At 41.0% G+C, this 12,815-nt stretch overlaps 1 protein-coding gene across 8 annotated transcripts in view; it reads left to right on the top strand.

The window, feature by feature from the left end:
• The first annotated feature begins 1,732 nt into the window (after positions 1-1,732).
• Positions 1,733-12,815, top strand: part of LOC308632719 (uncharacterized protein) — a 322,166-nt gene continuing 311,083 nt past the window's right edge. For 3 of the 8 annotated variants that reach the window (XM_081265030.1, XM_081265029.1, XM_081265027.1), the window contains exon 1: positions 1,742-2,005. The gene's annotated coding sequence lies outside the window, so the exon portion shown is untranslated. Of the gene's footprint in view, positions 2,006-12,815 lie in introns of all 8 variants that reach the window. The other 5 variants (XR_014018636.1, XM_081265035.1, XM_081265032.1 and 2 more) reach the window with 3 other exon arrangements.

The raw sequence follows: 12,815 nt of genomic DNA, 5'->3' as shown, positions 1-12,815 counted from the left end.
AATGCATTGAACATCTTTGTTGCAAAATTTCTGTTTACATCTTTATTTCCTCAACTACAATTCAGAGTTACTTTTGTGTGTGTGTGTGTGTGTGTGTGTGTGTGTGTGTGTGATGCTGGAGATTGAACCCAGGGCCTTAGTACATGCAAGACAAGCACTCTACCAACTGAGCTATATCCCAAGCCCCCAATTCAGTGCTGTTACTAATGATACTTGTGACAGCTCACTAATCCTGTGAGATGCTCTATGAAATAAAATTTCTGCAAACATACTTTTGGGAGTCCTGTGATTCTGTGTGGTTTTGGAAATCATTTTAAAAACTCCACATATTCTTCTGTGGTGCAGTTCAGTTTGGAAGCCACCATGTACAGACTCAGCTTGCATTTTACCCAAGGAAAGCTGTGCTGATCAAGGCCTGAGGGAAGTAGTGGAAGAAAAATCCACAGGGCAGGGGATGTCTGGCTCAGTGACAAATAGCCCAAGATTAATAGAAAGCACACAGCATAATCCACTGAATTTACAATCATGATGTGCTTAGAGTATTATACAGTAGGAAGAAATGTTTTGGCATAATGTCTTTTAAAAAATTCACAATACTTTGAAATAAGGCACATTTGTTTGGAAACCAAACTTCTTAGCGTACATTTTTTTTTTTTTAAAAGACTGTCCTAACAGTACTGAGTTTTGAGGGAAGGCTCCAGATGGAAAAACAAGCACCATTTCAGCAAAGTCAAATAAAGGGCCAAGTCTAATAATTCTGAAACTTATTATAGTGACATCTCACAAGGCAAGCTTGTTAAAACGCGAATTTCTGGGTCTCAATCTGCTTAGTCTAACTTCTCTGCTATAGTCCGGGCCTTAAATTCTAAATCTATACCAAGGACTCCCCAGAAATCTGATGTCAGAGGCCCTGGACCACAACTTGGGAAATTAGTTCAGAGGGTGTTTTGCTAAAAATTACTACCAAGATTCCTTGAATTCACTGGTAATTTCTCTAGAATTCCCTGGTTATCTGTCCGTGGGTAGCAGGCTGAAAGGTCTTTTTGTTGGTGGTTTGTTTTGTTTTTTGAGACAAGGTCTCCCTAAGTTTCCAGGCTGTCTTCAAACTTGCAATTCTCCTGCCTTTGCAATTCTCCTGCCTCAGCCTCCCCAGTGGCTGGGATTCCAAGCAGGAGCCACAACCTCTGGCCTGAAAACAGCTTTTAATTATCAAGCAGGGCACCAAGCCCAGAAGATGGGCTCTGTGACCCACAAACTTCTGGGATGTCAGGGTTCTCAAACATCCTTTCTGGTCTCTTTCCTTGGGGTAAATTTCATGTAATCTTTTTAGAAAGCAGGGGCTGTCAGGCTGAAGGCTATGAAAAGCCTGGGGATGGGCTTTTAAAATCTGTAATTAGGGAAAATGGGAAAACAGGCTGGCTCTGCTCTTTGGCTCAAGGAACAGGAACCGGACACTTAGCATTTAGAAGCCTATTTTTGTGGGATCCCGGTTCCTCTGTGAGCCCTGATGCCCTAACTTTCTGCCCCCTAACACTCCTCCTTCTGATGCCCTTTTCCCTACTTTGACTAATTCTGGAGTCTAATTAGAGACACAAATACTCAAATCTTTGACCCAAACACATAGGCAGAGCCCTCAACCTAGAGAGTTCGGGTTCAGCCCATGGGGGTGTGGGGTGGGAGTAGTGCTCTTTCAGCTGTCATGAATTCAGGGGGCGCCATCCTTGCTGCAAAATAGTCCAACTACCTCCCCCTTCTGCCCCGTCAGGCCACCGGTTGCAGAGAGGAGTGCAGGTCTCCGGGATCAAAAGTCGCGGATAACGAAGCTCCCTGGGCTCTGAGCCAGGCGCCCCCGCCCAGCTCCCGAGATCCGAGTTCGGGGGCGCGCTACAGACGGGGAGCCTCGGCAGCGCGGAGCGCGGGGCTGCCAGGAACGCCACGTCACTCGCGACCTGACCCTACTGGCCCGCCCTGTCCCCGGAGGCGCGAGCGACTTGGGCCGCTGAGGGTAAGCGCTGCCGGGCCCCCAGGCTTTCTGGAACCCGGCACCAGCCCGCGGGGCGATTGCCAGAAATCGGGGCTCCTACTGGGACCCCACGTGCCTGGGGCGCAGGCTGCAGTGTCAGAGCCGCCAGGTTTCAAGTTCAGATCGGCGGCGACCTTGAGGCTTCCCCAGCCCACCCCACTTTCGGATTTGGAAAGAGCTGTGGTCTTGGGGCGGAGGTGGTGGTGGTGGGAGGTCGCGCAGTGTGCGTGGACACCGGCTCCTGCATGACAGAGAGCGGAAGTGTCCCTTGTCCCCATTCTCACTTGGTGCCCTTTTAGGCCTTACACAGCCTGGGCCTGGGCAGCTGCCCACTTTCTCCTTTGCCTCTAGAAAACACACCGGAAGGGGGAGCTTTGGGTCAACAGGAGGCTTTTCTGTCCCGAGAAAGGCCTGCCTTCCGTGCACCTGGTTTTAATAAGAGCCTGGGGAGAAATATGGCCAGGGGCCTGAAGGATCCCCAAGAACTTGTGTCCATAGAGAGAAAGAAGGGTGCACGTGGGCCGTATGTGCGCAGACGCATTCCCTGTACAAAGGCTTGTAAAGCCTCGTGCACTTTTCAAGTTTAATTGTAGCCTGGAGAGGATGTAGGTTGTAGTGATGTTAGAAATGGGATATAAATAGCAGTTAAAAACACATTTATTAAAATCGAGGACAAGGAGACTGCACAATTGTGCACAATGTATTCTTTTCTTCCCAGTTGTAATCACACACACACACAAAAAGGAATATAGAAAAACAACTGCGGCTCCTTCCTATACTCCCACCTCCTTAATCCATGGGCACACATATTTTTACATAGTTGCAATTAGAAGTACACCGCATTCTCATTCTGGAACAAGGGAGGTAAATTACACCCCACAGGGGAAGTGTTCATTAGTTCTAAGGAAAAGATCTCAATACATGAACTGGAAGTTTAAGATTGTATCAGGCTTTCAACCTATATTATAAAAGTTTAAAGGATAAAAGACATGAAAGGCTTTCTAAAAAGACCCTTATGAGACATGTAAATATATATTCACGCACATTCTTATTGCATCTTTGTCTAAAGCCAAGGGGAAATTTCTTTGATTTTTTAGCCCTTTGATCTTTACAATCTTAAAAAAAAAAAATACTCTTACTCTACCTTGTACTAGAATTTTGGGAACATGAAGTTTTCATGAAAACCTATTTAAACCCTTAATCGGGTTTAAGCTGAGATCTCAGGGTCTTGTGCTTCTGTTCCTTTTGTCTAGAATGCTTTTCCCTTGCCTTTGAATTGCTTCCTCCTCCATATTCAGATCTCAGCTCAAATGTGAACTTCCCTGACATCTATGCAATGACAGTGTTTTATTTTCTTCAAAGCACTAGCCATGATTGGAGATAACCTTGGTTTAATTATTGCCATTGTCCCATCCTCTCTAAAACATAAGCTCCATGAGAATAGGGGTCTTGCTGTTTTTCTTGCTAGTGTTTTCTAGAATCATACCAGTTCTTCCACACTGCCAGTGTCTACCAGGACTAGCATTTCAATAAAAACACTAAAATAATAATAATAAAGTTCACAAAATCAAATGTGACCCTTGAGGAACCATCTTTAGTTCCCCCATGCCCCACCCCCTGCCTTTTCCCAGAGTGCCTTGGGCATGAGATTGCTCTCTGATCTGCTGGCCCATCTTAGGGTCCTACCCACAGCATCCAGGCCAGTTCCAGGAATTAGGCCGTGGAGACAGTTGGAGCGCAGGCAGTATCTGTTGGATGGGGATTTTGAACTAGAAAGCAACTGGGACTGTCCCTTGGGGACTGGACTGCTGGCCACACAAACCCTCTGACCCTTTAGCACCTTCTAGGGCTTGGCTGCCTGAGTGAAGTTCTAAGGTTTGTGCATTGGGGGAGCTGCTTGAGAAAGATGCTCTGTTTATGTTGGCCTCCAAGGGCAGGGAATAATTATGGGAGTGACAGGCTGCTCAAGTCGAGGGCTTTCAACCAGACTGCTCTCTGGACTGCTTGCAGGCAAGGCCATGGATTCCCGTGGACTCCTGTGTGGTTCCTTAGAGCCATGCCTCAGAGGAAGAACCTGGGGTGGGGACAGAAAAGTTTTGAATTTTCCTGTGGTTCCTTGGGAGTTGATGGTTGTTGAGGACCTCAGAACAATACTGGAGTGAAGTGTCCTGTTTGCCTTTCTTCAAGGCCACACAGAGCTAGTTCTCAAAGGCTCCATGGTCAGAGTCTGCATGGATGGTAGTGAATGCATGTTCTCTCCTATGCATTATAGACAGCATTTTGGTAGAATGAAGATCACTGAGTCAATCACTTATGCCACCAGTCTTGTTCTTCTACCTTATCAGGGAAGCACCATTATCACTTCCAATTCACAGGTGAAGAAACTGAGGCTGAATAACTTGCTGAAGATCTGTGCTGTCAAATAGTGGAGCCAGGATTTAAATTAGAACCTGTGTTTTTAATTGCTACTAATGGCATTTCTTAGGTGTCACTGGTATAACTTGTCGTACTTGAGCTTAAAATAAATGCTTAAAATAAATGAGCCGGGTGTGTTGGCACATGTCTGTAATTCCAGCAGCTTGGGAGGCTGAGGCAGGAAGATCATGAGTTCAAAGCCAGCCTCAGCAAAAGCAAGGCACTAAGCAACTCAGTGAGACCCTGTCTCCAAATAAAATACAAAATAGGGCTGGAGATATGATTCAGTGGCCAAGTACCCCTGAGTTCCATCCCTGGTACCTGCTCTGAAATTCATTGCCTTGCCAATGTACTAACATAAAATGCATACTTTTGATGTTTCTCTGTGAATTAGAATTTTTCTCTGTTGTATGAAACCATGTCAGAAATAATAAATATTACAATATAGAAGTGGCTGCAAATTCCACTCCTAATCCTCTACTTTATATTTTATATTTATCAAAACAGCCTACTATTCTCAGTAGTTCACTTAATAATAAGAAATACTATACAGTTTAATTTAAAATAAATGTATATAAAATGAGGTGCCACCTATGTGTACATATTATAATCTGTGTATAAGACAAAATCATTAGCAAAAAGGATCTGGGGTGCAAGAAAGAGAAAATTGACTATCACTGTCATGAGAATATAATTGAAGTTTGGGCATTTGATGGTGTATAGACAGGGCTAAATGTTATTCCTTAATTCAACAGATATGTATGGAATGATTTTTATGTATAAAGCATTGTGTTAGATCCTCACATAAACTACAGAGACAAGGCAGGTTGATATTCAAGGCTATAATACTTTAGTGACATTAATAAACAACCAACTGTATTGAAACCCTCGACACTAATCAAAGCTGATTTTATGAAGAATCATGCGATTCCTGAGGAATTAAAAAAAAAAGCTCAATCACTTTATGAATTAGCATTTGAGTCTGGTGCGTGGTGCATACCTGTGATACCAGTGGCTCAGGAGGCTGAGGCAGGAGAATCATGAGTTCAAATCCAGCCTCAGCAACTTAGTAAGGCCCTAAGCAACCCAATGTGACCCTGTTTCTAAATAAGATTTTAAAAAGGGCTGAATTCACAGTCTTGCTAACTGGCAGAATGAGTTGAGAGAGGGAGAAACAACAACAACAACAAAACAACAACAACAAAAGCTCTTAAGATTTCAAGATTGGGTGGTACTGAAAAGAATTGACAGCAAGGGTTTGGATTGTGGCTCAGTGGTAGAGCATTGCCTAGCACGAGTGAGGCAACGGGTTCAATCCTCAGCACCACATAAAAAAATAAAATGAAAATAAAGATATTCTGTCTATCTACAACTAAAAAAATATTTTAAAAAATAGACAAACAAGGGGCTGGGGTTGTGGCTCAGTGGTAGAGCATTTGCCTAGCATGTGTGAGTCACTGGGTTCAATCCTTAGCACCACATAAAAATGGGTAAAATAAAAGATATTGTGTCTATCTACAACTGGAAAAATAGAAAAAAACAGTCTTTTTTAAAAAACATAGACATCAAGAGGCAGAGGAGCTAGGCACATACCAACAGAAAAATAGACACATACCAACAAAAAAAGTTGGCACATACTAACTTCACACCACTGGATGTGAAACTGAGAAAGTTGGGATTCCGGTTTCTGTGCTGCAGGACTTTTCTGAACCTTTGGAGAGAATGCACTTCCCAGGTGACTGTAGAAGCCCCAGTTCATTCCTCCGCAGGCATTTCTCAGGTCTGACTTTGGAAATGTATCCACAGACCAAGTCTACAAGTAAAGAGAAAGCGGAGCCCTTTGCATCTGCAGGTTGTCATCTTAAGCAACATCAGTTCTACGCTGTAGTCCAGAAAGACGTGCTAGGAAGACCTAAGCCAAGGACACTTAGTTTGGGACCAGATTAGTTTGCATCTGTCCATGTCTTCCAGCAGCTGCTCTAGGCCCCATTTCATGGTGCCTTGGATTGATGGGGCTTATCAAGGTCGAAAGGAATATGAGTGAGAATTGCGTACTTGGGTCTGCAGGTTGGGGCGTGACCGAGACTTGTTTCTTCCTGAGGATACTGTGCGCCTCTTTCCAAGGCCCGGAAGAGGTGGAGGCCCTGTTTCTGTAGCTGGAGCTCCACTGCTGCTCTTGTTTGGATGCTGTTTCCTTTAGATCCTGGTCCTTCTGTTATGAAACACCATGTATATTACTTAACTCTAGATCATCCAAATGGACTCATCTCTAGGACTATGCAAGCTCTCCACGTGACACTTAATGACATGATTTCACTTACATCAATGCCTGCTCTTATCAGAAAGGCATCCTTGTGATCTTTGAAAAACACGTGTCAAAAATACATAAAACTTTCCATTTAAGCCATTTTTAGGTGTGTGCACAGTGACATTGAGTATGATTATGTTGATGTGTCCCCATCACCAGGTCCAACTCCAAGACTCCTTTCGTTTTGCAAAACTGACATTCCAGACCAGTTAAACAGTAACTCCCCTTCACCTTCTCCCTCTGGTGCCTGTCAACCACCATTCTTTCTCTGTGTGAATCTGACTAGCCTAGATATCTCATATAAGTAGAATCATACAATATGTTTCCTGTTGTGCCTGGCTTATTTCACTTAGCACAATGTCTTCAAGATTAGCCATGTTGTAACGTGTCAGAATTTTCTTCCTTTCAAAGGTTGAATCATATTCCATTGTATGGATATACCACAGGTTGTTTACCCATTCTTCTATCCATGGACACTTGGGTTGCTTCTACCTCCCTGAGATCTTAAGTTCATTAAGTAGCCTTTCTTGGAGCTTCCTTTACACAAGTTGGAGAGTCCTTTTGGATTTGTTTCAATGACATTTGAATTGATAGTAGAAAATCACCATTTTGCTAAATCAGTGTGTAATTGGGCCCCTCAGACTTCAGAGAAACAAAACAAAACGAATTACAAAACCCAACAAACCCCAACCTTTCTAATTCCAGTTTTAAGTGGACTGAGTAGCAGTAGTTGTGTACTTGATTGGGAGTCTTGTGGGAGGAGAAATCCCTTTCAATTATAGAAGGGGAAGGGGCTGTCTTAAGGGTTTGCAGTTCAGTGCTGGGGCCCTCCATGCTTCCTAGGTCTTGGCAGGGTTTCTCAGGTTTGGGTCCAGAGGTGAAAAATCAGTAGGTTGGTTGGAAAACCAGTCCTGGATTCCACAAAGAAGGAATTTGGCTATTTCTCAGGAACATGCTAGGTTGGGGGCTGCTACTGGTTCTTTGGAGTTGGAAAGAACAGATTAAAGGGGGTTTTAGGGGAACAGAAGGAGGTGTGAAAACCGTCAAGAGTCCTTATCTCAGCCCACTTCCCATCCATCCTTCTTTTCTTTGAAAGAAGAATTTGGTTCATGGAGAGCAAAATAGTTTTGACTGAGCTAGTAGATGTGAAATAATTTCAAGGCTAGCTGAAAAGTAGCCAGTTGATAAATTTTATTTCCCTTTTTCCAGCCTTACAGGGCACAAGCTTTATCATTTGAATCCACATGTTCCCAAACTGTGCATGGAGGCACCTCGGGGCATTGCAGTAGTCACAGGAGTGCTGTGAGATATTTAAAAATTTTGGGAAAAGACAGCTATATTTGACATCTTCATGTGGGTTACCTCATGAGTTACTAGCTTGAGTTAGTTCATAGTGTCACCGTTGGGATGATGTGCTACATTCATTTTAATGGTGTTGTATCTTTGTGAAGCTGGTTTTTCAGGGGTTGCCATGATAAAAGTTGAGTACCTCATGAAAATCAACATGGAACAGGAAATGAGGGGAGCAGGCTGCAAACTGATTGTACCGTGCCCAATAAGTGCATATATTCCATTAAATAATTGTGATTTGTGATTAGTTAGGAGTGGAATAAAATATATTTTAAAAACTTATATTTAATTTTTCAAGTGGTTACTGGATTTTGAGGACACAAAGACTTTTTGTTTTTCAAATTCAGTACTTAACAAATGGAACTGTTAGATGTTTCTTTTACTCCATGGGTACCAAAAAATTATTGAGATACTAAAAACACTGTGTACCAAGAGAGTTTGGGAACCTCTACTTTAATCTGTCAGAAAATACCCAAAATATTGTATTTACTTTTAAATACATCAGACATGGGATTGGAGATGAGATGCAAAAAAGAATCAAGTAGATACTCAGGGATTTTTTAAAAAGTAAGTAGCTTTATTTTTCTGATTATAAAATTAATATTTTTGGTTATATAAAATACAGAAAGATACAAAATTGAAGGAAAATAATCCGTATTCCACACCCAAGAGATAACATATGCCATTCCCAAGAGATAACAATGGATAACATTTTTGTGCACTTTTTTCTATGATTATTTAAGAATAGATATTTTAGCAAAATTGAACCATGTATCTTATTTTACTACTTCAAAAGTCACTATTTTAGAGCCATATTTCCATGTTAATGTGAATACATTTGTGATCATATATAATGAGTACATATTTACTTTAAACAAGTTTACAGATACACTTTCCAGGGCCAGAAGCCTCTCAGATCTGAATCCTTTATTGCTAATTGCAGGCTGATTACAGTAAGAGTAGCTCAACTGTGCCCTCTTGTGGTTTGATGCAGAACTTAATGTTTTCCTTTAATTATTTGTGTAGGCCTTGTACCCTTGACATGGAGGATATAAAGGTGAATGATATAAGAGGTTTTCTAGAAGATCATAATATATAAGGGAAGATGAAACATATAATCAAATAACTTTGAAATAAAATAGGAAGTAATCAGTGTCACAAGACAGCTACAGTTAAAATCCCATAGGCACAGAGCTTATTCCTGAAGATTAAAGACTTAAATGACACATGGCAGTGGCAGCCATGAGGATAGCACACAACGTTTGTTGCTGATGATCAGCAACTGCTCTTTGCATTTTTCATGGATTTTCTCTCAGCTAGGCCTTTAAGTATAAGTAGGTTTGGACCTAGAGGGCTGATGAGGAGATAGAATCGAGGGGGTGGTTCTCCAGGTAGGAAACTGTCTACAAGGGCAAAAGTATGGGAATCTGTACAGAAAAGAGTGGACCTTGCTTAGGTGAAATGCAAAGTGACACCAAGAGTTAGGCTTGGCCTTAAATCTCAGGCTAAACAGTGTGAACTTAAGGGCCAATGATTCTAGCTTTTTGATGGGAAGTAATTTGATTGGAGCTGGATTTTTAGAAGACTGTTTAGCAGCATGAAAGAAGAGAGCCTCAGGGCAGAGAGACCAGTCAGGAGGCTATTGCAATGGTCCCAGCAGGATATAATGCAGTTCTGAGTAGGTGCATAAGATATGGGCAGGTTATGGACTTGGTTAGGAAGCCAGCCAGCAATGACAGGATCTCTTTCTTGATTTTCTTAGTTTTATTGTTCTTGTCAAGTCACAGTGACATTTGGTGTACTTTGAATGGAGGTCTGTATACCTAACAGGCTTGCTTTATGTGAGCTGAAGAGAGGATTTCTCCAATGTTCATATGCTGCTTCCCCTACCTCCAAGAAAATAATTATTTTAAGGACACTGGCTAGACCTCACTGTTCGGCCAATGATCTTGTCATTTTGCAAAAGACCAGGTCCTATGGTAGGGCACACTAATCCCATCTGTTTTCTTAAATTTGCAGTGGTGACATGCTATTTGGAGAGTGGTGTTACAATATGTTTTCTTTACGTTTTTCTAATGAATATACAACCAAAGGGACTTTGCTGAACAGGAGCAAACAGAATTTGGACTAGGCCTGAAGAACTGATTCCAAGGGCGGGAGATAACTGGCACTTGCCTGATTAAGGAAATTGCAGCATGCTGTTTTGTGGTTATTTAAAAAGATGACATAGCTCATTGAGATGAGTGGAATGTAGTGTGCCTTCCAAAATAAGGAATTTTAAAATCTGATTTATAAATGCTTCTAAAAGAAATCCTGACTTTAATGTAGTAAGTACGGAGAGCAGTGATTGTCAAAGCAAGGTCTGCTGTTCATCAACATCTTCTTGATGGGCACAAGCCTATTCCGAGAATGGTTAGGTGCTATTTTATAATAAAAAGCTAAGTACATAAACTTGCATTTGTCTCTAATCAAGCTAGTAATAATGGCATTTTCTTCCCAGTTCTTTGTGATCTCTGGCTTTACCTTGCCCATGTGGGTGTGTCCACATTTGAGGGCCACTGATGTAAAGAGAAGTGATTTAATGAGATTTCTTTGTATATTTCTTGGTAACTAGTAAACTTCTCTCTATTTTATGGGTCCTCTTAAATATTGTTCTTGGAGAAACTGCGTTGAATTATAATGCATTTTAAAGATAATTAAGCTGAATGGATAAAGTTATGTCAGGTATTTCTAGGGCAAGTAGGACCTGGAATTCAAGAGAATTTGTATGGCTTTTTTTCCCCCCTTTCTCTGAATGTTAGAGAATATGGCTTCTGCTCATGGATGAAGAGGTGTGACTGAATATAACACATCATGTAAGTTCCTGAGTTTGTGGATCACTAATTAACATGCTTGAGTTATTTCAAGCTTTACTGGAATCATAATTCAAAACTGATTTGTCATTAGTATATAGCAGTATCATATTTCAAACTCTATCAGATCAGAGTTATGTACTTTATCACTTTTTAACCGTTTAAATTGCATTCCTGTTAATAGGATCTATGTTTTAACATCAACAGGCGGATGGTTGGATTGCATGGTTCACGTCTAGTTGAGTTTTCATGGCTAATTAAGCACATATGTACTAAACTAACCCCTCTACTTAGAAGAGAAGGATTTTACTAAATATGAGCAGATTTTTATAACAGGCAGCTTATTTTCATCTGCTTAAGTAGTTTTTAAAAACATGAACCATTTTTCAGTACAACTGTATCTTAATGTGTTAACTTTTTTTTTTTTTAATACAGATTTCTTTCACTGGCTTAATGGGAATTCACAGAAATCATAGCCTTTTAATTAAAGCCAATATGTTTCAGTGCCAAATATTCTGAAGAATTCCAGTGAACCAAAAAAGAACACATTTCTGAGTTGGAAGTGTGCATATGGGGCCCTTCAGGAAGCCTGACAGAAATGCCTGATGGAAGGATTTGAAGCAGGAAAAAGATTAATAAAAAGAACTTCAATGTGGTTTTCAGAATAGCTTAAATGATGTGGGTAGTGAAATAATTTTCTACACCAAAGGATGGTTTGATTGAAAAATTGAGGCTGCTGCAGACTTTTGATGTAAAAGTCTAAATCTGACTTCAGTTCACTTTGAAATAATACAGAGAGTCCGTGATAGCCATCTTTTTTGAACATAAAACTAGCACAAGCGACTATTTTCAAAACCATTACAAGTGATCTGATAAGCAAACTTTGGAAAACAAGGGAACAGAATATTGAAATTGAAAGGATCCTCGAAAATCTAAGAAAGTCACAGATTCATTTGGTAACAGTTTGGTTAAAGAGAAAGAACCTGGCATGAGGAATTGGCCCACACTCAACTCATCTCAGCACTAGGCAAGTCAGTCAACCTTGACACATTTCTTTTTCTCAGTCTTAAATAGTGGTTATATGTACCTTAACCCACTTAGGAGGTTGTTGTGAAAATCCTAATGAGCTATTGTGTACAGAAGTTTCTTGAAAAGTAATGTAAAAACATTGTGAATTTCTGCGGTTTTTGAAATAACCATCAGGGACCAGTCACAATTGTCCCCCTCAAGTATTTAGCCCCTAAAGAAAGGTTACATGGACAGCAATGAATGTCTGAATGAATGAATGAATAGTTCCTTTTGCTCTAGATTATTTTTCTCCTTCAGAGACTTGGACCAAAAATAAAAATAAACATGTGGTTTGGGATTCTTTAGAGTTTTACACAGGTGTGCTGTTCTGGTACCCATCCAAGCTTCGACCATGTGTATAAATACAATATATTTTGATAGACATCCTAGTTTTTATATAATACAGGATGTTTGGTGGGATTTTTTCCTCTCTTGATATTGGATTTGACACTACAGTCTTGGTTGTAAATACAACATGTGAAGAAAGCCAATGATAGTTAAAGCTCCTCTCTGTCCTTACCATTGATCCACCCCTCTAGTTTTGGGCTCAGACTCTTCTCATCTTACAGGTTATTTACAAAAGCATAGGACAACTTGAACAGGAAAGAGGGGAGCGTCCTCTTGGCTGTTGCCTTTTAGGGGAACAGTGTTCATGTTTTTCTCCTTTCTCAGATGGAATGAGTTTGTGTGTGTATGTGGGGTGATTCTCCTGATAAATTGAATGAAGGGAGGACTACTCCTTGCTTGCAAGGAAGGAAAACTGGGTTTTTGGTTTCTCTGCTCTACATCGGCTTGGTCA

The sequence above is a fragment of the Spermophilus citellus genome (genome assembly GCF_964194105.1).
Source record: "Spermophilus citellus genome assembly, chromosome: 2".
NCBI lineage: Eukaryota > Metazoa > Chordata > Mammalia > Rodentia > Sciuridae > Spermophilus > Spermophilus citellus.
Note: the sequence above shows the minus strand (reverse complement) of the source record. Positions and strands in the feature narration are given on the sequence as shown.